The 10,191-nt window shown below is 53.8% G+C and overlaps 2 non-coding genes across 2 annotated transcripts; both read right to left on the reverse strand.

Annotated features, from left to right (window-relative positions):
• Positions 1–393: 393 nt before the first annotated feature.
• On the reverse strand, positions 394–465 carry TRNAQ-CUG (transfer RNA glutamine (anticodon CUG)). Its single transcript has one exon. It is a non-coding gene; the product is annotated as a tRNA-Gln (tRNA).
• A 1,960-nt stretch (positions 466–2,425) lies between these two features.
• On the reverse strand, positions 2,426–2,507 carry TRNAS-AGA (transfer RNA serine (anticodon AGA)). The gene has a single exon. It is a non-coding gene; the product is annotated as a tRNA-Ser (tRNA).
• Positions 2,508–10,191: the final 7,684 nt, after the last annotated feature.

The following is a 10,191-nucleotide window of genomic DNA, read 5'->3' on the forward strand; positions in this document are numbered from 1 at the left end:
ATGCTGGTGGAGCTCCTGGAGTGGATTGCAGAACAATAGAAAGCAATTGCCAGGGAAAAGATGAAAAGCAGCCAGATAGGAAAGGAGCAAGAAAGAGCAGTGAACAGGGGTTGGGCATAGAAGTATTGGCACACAGAGTGCCCTGCTGTTCCTGTGAGAATGGTCCAACATGGGAACAGCTGCCCACAGTCTCTACAGATTTGGTCCCATCCAACAGAAGTGATAGTGGTCCCAGAGCAGAGTCCTGTGCCTGGCCCATTGGGAGTGGGTGTTGTGCAGCTCAGGTGCTGTGTGATGGATGAGAGAAGAGTGCAGAAGTGCAGCAGCAGCAGAGGTGAGGGGTGAGAGTGTAAGCATGCTGAGGGCAAGCATGCTGATGCAACCAAAAGGCTCAGGTCCCACTGAGATTTGAACTCAGATCACTGGATTCAGAGTCCAGAGTGCTCACCATTACACCATAGGACCTCCTGCCCAGCTCACCTGGCGCCCCTGTGCTCAGCCTGCCTCAGCCTTATGGCCCCAGACAAGGCTGCCTGCCTCTCCACTGCTCTGCACATCTCACACCAACTGCAGCCTTCCTGCACGCCCCACACACACTCTCACATCACACCAACCTCCACGCCAACAGCACCACAGCTCCCTCCAAGCCTGACATGGCCTCTCTTACAAGTGCCACGCTACAAAGCACCCAACATCTTCTCTTTCCCAAATGGCAACATGCCCTTTCTCACTCAGGCACACTTACCTGCCCAAGTTACACTCACACCGCACAAGCCCCCTTCCTTCTCTTCTCCAGACCAAGCCACTCCAGCTCCTTAAGGACTAGGGAGACGGAAACTTTGCCCTATCTCTACAAAAGCTCAACAAAGACCCTCTGCTGAACCCAGCAAAGGGGCTGGAGCAGCAAGGACAAAGGACAGCTGACACACCAAGGGCAGAGCAATGACTGACCTCCAGCTCCCGTGAGGGAGAAGTTTGCTCACTGCCTATGCTGCACAGCCAGGAGGACAGAACCTCTCTGGAACTCTTCCCTCTCACAATGAACCTGACTGCAAGGCATCCCAGGAGGACACAAGTCCAAATGCCTGCTCAAAGCATGGCTGGAGACAAAGCAAATACAAGGCCACTCAGGGCCTCAGCCCCATTGCAACCCCATCCTGATGCCCAGGTTGAGAAGCACAAAGTTCCCTGCCCATCTGGCTGCAGAGGCTCACCACTCTCTGGGAGTCTGCGCAGGATCCAGGGCAGCTCGTGCAGTCAGCTTTTGCCAGGGCTGACCTGGCTCAATGCCAGTGTGTGCCTGCTGGGCTGGTGGTGCCCAGAGTCCTGGGCTGGATCCCGGCTGAGGGGAGCAGGAGCTGAGGCAGAGCTGCTCTGTGGTACAAGTACTTGTGGCGGGAATGTGCTGCACTCTCCAGGACCAGGAGAGCTGAGGTGCTCTTATAAAAGTTTTATCATTTTTACTCAAAGGATGTAGACTGTGCAGAGGAAAGAGGAAGGCTATGGCCAGCCTCGCCCTAAAACCTGTGGCCAAGCAGGCTCAACGTTGTTGGGCAAAGCAGCCTGAGTGTAAAAACACCTTAGCAGAGGATGGTTTCGATCCATCGACCTCTGGGTTATGGGCCCAGCACACTCCCATTGCACCACTCTGCTCCTCCTCAGCCCTACCTGCCATCGCCCCCACTGCAGCCTCATGCTGCCCGCCACTGCTGCCCCTCACTCCTGCCCTTCCTCTCTCATCCGCCTCCCCCACCCCACTGAATACACACCCTGACCATTCACCTCCCTTCAGCCTGCGCTACGCTCCTCCAGTGCCTGCCCTTGCCCTTCTCACACACTTTCCACACACAGCCTTGCACACTCACTGCCCCTTCCACACCCACCCTGACCCTGCACCTGCTCAACCCACCCTGCACACAGCCTGCAGCCTGGCCATCCATCAGCCCACCTGAAATCCACAAACATCCTCACACCTGCAGCCCTCACCACAAATACACCTGTGCTCCCAGCACGCTGCACCACTGCTCCTGCCTGGCACTTCAGATCTTTTATGGCCAACGACAGACATAGGTCGCCTTTGCTTGGAACTGCCAGCAGGAACAATTCTCCTCTTTTTGCTCCGCAAATTCTGCCTTTTCAGCTCAATGCTGCTCATGGGTACTCTGAAGCAAAAGTTCCGAATTCTGGTCACTTTGTGCCAAGCAGTTTGTCAAGCTGAGAGTCCTTGCATTTAACACTTGGTGCCACTGGGAGGGGATGAAATGCTCAGTTCCAGGTGCCATCTGCATATCGCCTTCCCTTTTCCATTGTTGGGGCTGCAAGTGCAGGAGCCCTGGGGCAGCTGCAGCTGCTGTCCATGGCACCCACCTGTGGGTGCTGCCTGTGCCCCTGGTCAGATGCCCGCAGCCCAAAAGGGGATCGTGCCCGTAGTTGGCAGGATTCAAACCTGCGCGGGGAAACCCCAATGGATTTCTAGTCCATCGCCTTCACCACTCGGCCACAACTACCTGCTCCAGCCCTGCCCTGCTCATCACCTGCCCTCGGCCAACACACCCACACCCACGCACTTCTGCACAAGGCTCCTCTCAACAAACACTGCTGCACATGCCTGAAAAATCACTCCCAAGGCCAGCACCAAAAAACACTTTGCATATTAAACAAATATCAACAACAAACTGCCTGGGCAACATTCACTCTCCTACTTACAGGACACTTAAGGTACAACAACATAAAACAACCAACAACAAAAACAAACAAAATCCAACCAATCAAAACAGAAATCAACTAACAACTATTGCAAAAAGGGTGTTGTGTGTGTTTCTGTGTTTATGTGTATGAGTATCTGTGTGTGTGTGTGCGTGTGTGTGTGACAAAAGACAGTGAGGACAAGGATACAAAGGAACACAGCCTAAAAGATTGACAGCACTCACACCTAACAGTGTTTTAACTTAACTTTTACCTGAAACCCAACTAATATCATACCCTTTAAATCTGACTGTGGAAAAGCACTTCATAGCATTGAACCTCACTTACAACTTCAAAGTTATACTTAGCAACTTAGCAGAAACAACACTAAGCAACATTTAGGTAAGTCTATATCTGGAATTTAACCTTCCTGACAGGCCTAACTTACCTAGATCTCCAAGGTAATTAAACATCCAAGGAAGCAGTATTTCTCCCAGATTTGCTATAGCAAATATATGCAGATGTGCATGCACACAGGCGTGAAGGGTCGGTACAATCAACGTACCTGTGAAAAACTCCCCTCAGGGGTCAGTGAAACACTCACTTTGGATGCCTTTGCATCTCCCCAAGGGGGAAGGGTCAGGCCTCAAGGAGTGAGGGTATCAGCCTGGGACTCGTCCTTCTTGGGCAATCCTCCAAGTACAGCAACCCTGAGAGTTCACAGGCTGTGAGAGCCATCCCACTCAGGGCCATTGCTGGTGACAGCCTGCTGCGGGCCAGGAGAGCTCAAATGGTCTCATTTTGGGCCACTCTTCATAGGGTTGTAAGAGAGTGACCTTTACTCGTATCAGGGTTTCATCCTGGCCACAGTTTTTTGTCGGCACTTTCTTTGAAATTGTGAAACAGATATGTTGTAGCATTCAGGATTGAAAAATATTTTCCTAGACTGGTAATTTTTGAGGGGAATTTTCAATAGGTGTATTTACAAACCTAAATACAGAGTGAGTGACAGTGTGTTTGTGTCTGTGTGTCGGTGTGTGAGAGAGAATAGATAATGGAATCAATGTTCTCAATGTGAATTTGAAATTAAGTCCTTGCTGTGACTGTTGGTCAACTGCTAAAAAATTTTGCATCCTTCTAATTTCGTATCCATATACTTTCCATACTGTACAATTCTCAATATACAGTCTCCCTATAAAACATTAAATATTTCAAATTAATATTCCATTTCTGCTACATCCATTTAGTTAGTAACAGAGTGAACATGCCTGAAAAATTCTGTTGAAGCCGCACTGCTGACATCCAGGCATGAAAAGCAGAGTTTTACTCCTTTCCAGCCCATAATCCTGTATTTACACCATTGATACATCCCAACGTCACTAATGGAAGAGAGAAGACTGATTTTGCTATGCTTTTGTGAAGAAGCTTTGACAGGAGTGACATGTCACTCAAAATATCTGAAATAATTCTCACAAGGCACAAATTGGCACCGGGCCCATAAGGGCTGTGGTCTTCAGGTTCCAGACTCAAGCTCAGTCACTGAGGTTTGGTGCTCTGGTGTAATTTCTGGGAGTTCTTAGTGCAGCTGCTGGTAAGCTCAGGACAGCAGCCAGTGCTCACTCTGGCAGAGCAGGGGGTTGGTGAGGGAGCAGGAGAACAAAGGACCATGACTCTCCAGCAATGCTGCACAAAGGCTTTAATGAGAAGGAGCAAAAGCGGCGGCACAGAACAGAGACCAAGGAAGACGTGTGGGGGGCCAAGGAGGGCAAGAGATGGGCCCGTCTGCCAAGGAGAACGGGGATGATGCGCCGGCCTCAGCAGATCTGACCGCAGCGGGAGAAAGGCAGACACAGGCCTGAGCCCCCCAGGCCAAGGGAGCCCCCAGAAGAGATGGGAACCCCCGCGGTGCTGAGGGAGCTGCCCACAGCAGCTGACAGAGAGGATCCCACGGCTGTGCTCTGAGGGAAGGAGCTGAGGATGGGGCCCGGCAGGGTCACCACCACCGGCGAAGGCTCGATGTACACCGTGGAGTCAGCGCAGCGGGCATTGCAGGGCTCAGTGCAGCTGCTGGCAAGGGGCGTTGGGCCACAGGGGCCGCAGGGCCGTGGGGGACAGGGTCTGCAGCAAGACATCTCTCGGTGCGGGAGGCAAAGCTGCAACACAGAGCAGGGAGCACCACCCAGCCTCAGCATCACTCTGTCTCTCTGTCCCTCAGCTCTCGCCAGGCACACATTTGGTCTCCAACACACACTCTGTGCCTACAGCTCCCACCACCCTCCTGCTGCCCTGCGAGTGGCACGGCACGCGAAGGCTGCCCCACTGCAGCAAGAGGAGGCAGCACAGTGGCTTTAAGGACCCTGTGGAAAGACTGGTCACAGCCCATCTCCAGAGCAGACATGGCCGTGTCAGACAATGTCCCGGCGTGCACTGGCACATTTTGTTACACCAGGGCAGGTGCAAATTCTGCTGGGCACATCCCCCTGAGGCTGAGCCCTATTGATCCCCTTGTGCTGGAACAAAGCCCCCTCTTCCCAGCTGGCCCCAGCCCCCAGCATGGAAAGGCTGACGGCCCTCCAACAGTTCTGTGCCAGGGCCCAGCTGAGGCAGCCCAAGGATCAAGCCGGGCAGCCTCCATGAGAGCAGCTCAGCCCACAGGGAGGGATGGAGCGGGCTCAGGCTTACCTGGTTCCTCGAGGAAAGGGAGGCCAGAGACCAGGATGCAGAGCCTGCAGCAGAGCAGCCTTTTATGCTGGGTCCCAGAGCCTTGTGGGGCCACAAACATTCCTTGTCTGTGAAACATCCAAACTCCTGGGAGTGGCCACATGCGAGGCCTCGCTGCTGATCAGGGCCCTTCCTCTTTAATCTCAGGTGTTTTTCTTCCTCTTTTTACAACCTAAAATCCTGTGATGACTCTGAGAATCTCTTTGGGTTGCAATGGACCTTAAAATCATCTGGCTTGTGTCTCCTAAAATTGCTTTTAAAATATCTCTGGACAACCTATTCCACTGTATTGGTCCTCCCTAAAAAAAAGATTCCTGCCAATATATAATCAAAATACACATACTTTGAATGTGTTACTGGTAGCACTTGACCCATACTTACACACCCCAGCCAGGTATCCTTTCCTTTCTTAACTGAATGTCTCCTAGAAGCCCTCTCCTGTCTTTGCTCTGCAGCCCCAACCCTCTCAGTCTGTCTGCACAGGCTGATGCTCCAGCTGCCTGGTGCTCTTTGTGGCTCCTCTGGACCCACTGCAGCAGGCCCGTGTGTTTCTTAGGCTGTGGGTCCTAGGGCTGCAGGCAGTACCCCAGGTACGGTGTCAGGAGAGACGAGTAGAGCAGGACAATCCCCTCCCTCAACCTACTGCCCACACTGCTCTGGATGCAGCCCAGAATAAGATTGGATTTTTGCACTGGGCTGCTCGCTGGCAGTGCAGGTTCATGTTCAGTATTTCAAGCACCAGAACCTGCAGGTCCCCCTCCACAGGGCTGCTCTCATTCCACTCAAGGCCTACTAGGCTGTGTCCAGGTTTGCATTGCCCTGACCTTGGCATTTGCCAATCATAGCTCTGGCCTCAGCTTGGGAAGTTGTGATCCTCCAGAAAACAAGGAATTCAACACGTAGGAAGGTGATCAAAGGCATGCCTACATCTCTCCCTGAAAGACAAATTGACCCATTTTCCCCAAACACAAATTAACCCACTTTGCTCAGTGTGTCCAGCCCTGAGGTCAGGATCTGGATGACAGCTTTGGGGCAGAGGCTGAGGGCCGGGAGCACAAAGCTCATGGCTCCTTTTCCTGGGCCAGGCATCATTTGCCCATTCACCTAATATCACACTTCAAAGGGATATTGGATCAGTCTCCCAGAACCTGTGGGAATCATTGTACTGTGGAAGGGTTGGGAAAATCCATGAGCTTCAGGCAAACCTGAATCATGCTGATGTGGAAATGAGTGCACACAGTCCCCTGGACTCAGGCATTCCAGGGATACCACAGCACATGGCCTCTTTCCCATGAAGTATTTTGCCTTTGTCAGGGGCATTTCCAGACCTTTTAGGACCAGTCCAAGACCAGCGTGTACATCCATTTATTCATGTCCTGCTGCTGCAGGTTTCCACAAGGTATTGCCATTAGGTGGCTGCTGTTAGGGAAGCAGGGACACCGAGGATAATGGAGGTTGGGAGAGACCTCTGGAAGTTCTCTTCTCACTCTCTGGGAACAACAAACTTCCCAGCTGCCACCAGAAGCTGTGGGCCTTGTCCCATTGTCCTCTGAACACTGCCACTGTCAGACAGGTGCCTGTCTCCTGAGCAGCACTTCCAGGGATGCCCTGCACCCCCAGGAGGCCACCAGGAGATGGAAAGGGCTCCTACAGATGAGCCTCCCAGGTCCTCGATGGGGAGGACCAACAGGAGAGGACACTGGGGCTGTCTGCACTGATGAGCCAGGGGTGGAGGGGGGCATGGAGCTGCTGCCTCCACCACCTCCTGGCAGTTCTGGAGAGAATGAAGCCAAACTCTCCTGAGAGCTGCACTGTCACAGGGCAAGAGGCAGCAATCACAAGTGGCAAGAAAGGAAATGCCAGAGTTCCCTGGGGGAGGATGAGGGACAGGCCTGGGAGAGCTGTACCAGGGGTAGTGACCTCTTTTGTTAACTGTGTCTGTGCTTAGAAGTCAGCAGGACAAGGCCCAGAGCCTGTTGAGGAACTGGGCTGTGTGATCTGCCCAGAGCAGTTGACAGGTGCACAAGACATCCAGAGGTCCACACAGACCTGCTGGGGTTGGTGTGGGGTACGCTCAGTCACTGCAGTCCTTGAGCTGCCCCAAAAGACCCTGCCAGGGGAGACAGCAAATGCAGGAGATTGCAGACAAGCACCAGGTGATCCATGACTGAGAATACAAGGTGGGGAAATATCCTTCATGGCAGCAGAACATTTAGGGTGTGAGCTCTGTTATCCCTTGAGCGCCTGAGTCTGCAGCACCCAGTCCACTGAAGTCCACACTGGGTGACTCAGGTTTGCCTGGAGCTCAGGGATTTTCCCAGCTCTTCCACATCATGATGACACCTGCTCTGCTGCTCTGGGAGACTGATCCCGTGTCCCTTTGAAATGTAAAATGCAGGGAATGGGAAACCCCATCCCAGAGCCAGAAAACAACAGCCACGGGCTCCCTGCCCTCAGCCCTTTCCCCAAAGGCAGCAGCCAGGTCTCTGTCCCTGGGATGAGCACGCTGAGTAAAGCAGGTCAGTGTGGCTGTGGGTCTGTCTCAGGGAAGGACACAGCATCACTTTGATCACAAAACCAGGCCGTGGCACAGCCTGTGACTGTAAGCAAGTTCCCCATGGCTGTCACTCAGGCCTGCAGGGGACATCCTTTCAGGTGAACATGGACTTCCCTTGCCCCTGAACTTTGCCACCTTCCTGCACAGTTGGGTCTCTTCCCCACTATGGGGTTGTGCAGTGTTGGCTTTGTGCCTCAACTGACCCTCAGTCTTCTGTATATCTGTGATAACCCATGAAAGAAATGACTCTCAGGATGAACCTGAGTGTCTGCACTGAAAGCTCCTGAGAGATGAGCTGAGGTGTCCATTCATGGCTGAATTTAACTGTAACTGGAGCCCAATTAACCATGAAGAAGATGGTTAACTGTCAAGAAATAGCAGAAACTAATAGACACTTAAAAAATACGTTTCAATTCACCTCATACACTGTCTTGGGGCCTCCAAATGAAATTCCTTAGGAAGCTGGGACACACATTAATCATTTCCAAGTCAGGTGGCGTGAAACGTGTGAGAAATGCCTGAGATGAAAGAGGCAGGGACCTGATCGGCAGCGAGGCCTCGCAAGTGGCCACTCCCAGGAGTTTGGATGTTTCACAAACAAGGAATGTTTGTGGCCCCACAGGGCTCTGGGACCCAGCATAAAAGGCTGCTCTGCTGCAGGCTCTGCATCCTGGTCTCTGGCCTCCCTTTCCTCGAGGAACCAGGTAAGCCTGAGCCCGCTCCATCCCTCCCTGTGGGCTGAGCTGCTCTCATGGAGGCTGCCCGGCTTGATCCTTGGGCTGCCTCAGCTGGGCCCTGGCACAGAACTGTTGGAGGGCCGTCAGCCTTTCCATGCTGGGGGCTGGGGCCAGCTGGGAAGAGGGGGCTTTGTTCCAGCACAAGGGGATCAATGGGGCTCAGCCTCAGGGGGATGTGCCCAGCAGAATTTGCACCTGCCCTGGTGTAACAAAATGTGCCAGTGCACGCCGGGACATTGTCTGACACGGCCATGTCTGCTCTGGAGATGGGCTGTGACCAGTCTTTCCACAGGGCCCTTAAAGCCACTGTGCTGCCTCCTCTTGCTGCAGTGGGGCGGCCTTCGCGTGCCGTGCCACTCGCAGGGCAGCAGGAGGGTGGTGGGAGCTGTAGGCACAGAGTGTGTGTTGGAGACCAAATGTGTGCCTGGCGAGAGCTGAGGGACAGAGAGACAGAGTGATGCTGAGGCTGGGTGGTGCTCCCTGCTCTGTGTTGCAGCTTTGCCTCCCGCACCGAGAGATGTCTTGCTGCAGACCCTGTCCCCCACGACCCTGCGGCCCCTGTGGCCCAACGCCCCTTGCCAGCAGCTGCACTGAGCCCTGCAATGCCCGCTGCGCTGACTCCACGGTGTACATCGAGCCTTCGCCGGTGGTGGTGACCCTGCCGGGCCCCATCCTCAGCTCCTTCCCTCAGAGCACAGCCGTGGGATCCTCTCTGTCAGCTGCTGTGGGCAGCTCCCTCAGCACCGCGGGGGTTCCCATCTCTTCTGGGGGCTCCCTTGGCCTGGGGGGCTCAGGCCTGTGTCTGCCTTTCTCCCGCTGCGGTCAGATCTGCTGAGGCCGGCGCATCATCCCCGTTCTCCTTGGCAGACGGGCCCATCTCTTGCCCTCCTTGGCCCCCCACACGTCTTCCTTGGTCTCTGTTCTGTGCCGCCGCTTTTGCTCCTTCTCATTAAAGCCTTTGTGCGGCATTGCTGGAGAGTCGTCGTCCTTTGTTCTCCTGCTCCCTCACCAACCCCCTGCTCTGCCAGGGGCATCCTTCCCTCTCCCATGGAAACAAATGGAAGCCCAATGATGGGGCACTGCCCAATGCTGGTGGAGCTCATGGAATGGATTGCAAAGCAATAGAAAGCAATTGCCAGGGAAAAGAGGAAAAGGAGCAGCAGAGGAAAGCAAAAAAAAGGAGCAGTGGACAGGGATGGGCATAAATGTAATGGCAGACAGAGTGTCCTGCTGTTCCTGTGAGAATGGTCCAAACTGGAATCAGCTGCCCACAGCGTGTATCCCCGTCTCCAGTTTTGGATGCATCCAAGGCAGGAGGCAGTGGTCCTAGAGCCGAACCCTGTGCCTGGCCCATTGGGAGTGGGTGTTGTGCAGCTCAGGTGCTGTGTGATGGATGAGAGAAGAGTGCAGAAGTGCAGCAGCAGCAGCAGAGGTGAGGGGTGAGAGTGTACGCATGCTGAGGGCAAGCATGCTGAGGCAACCAAAAGGCTC

This window comes from Ammospiza caudacuta, chromosome 11 (assembly GCF_027887145.1).
Source record: "Ammospiza caudacuta isolate bAmmCau1 chromosome 11, bAmmCau1.pri, whole genome shotgun sequence".
NCBI classification, from domain to species: Eukaryota; Metazoa; Chordata; class Aves; order Passeriformes; family Passerellidae; genus Ammospiza; species Ammospiza caudacuta.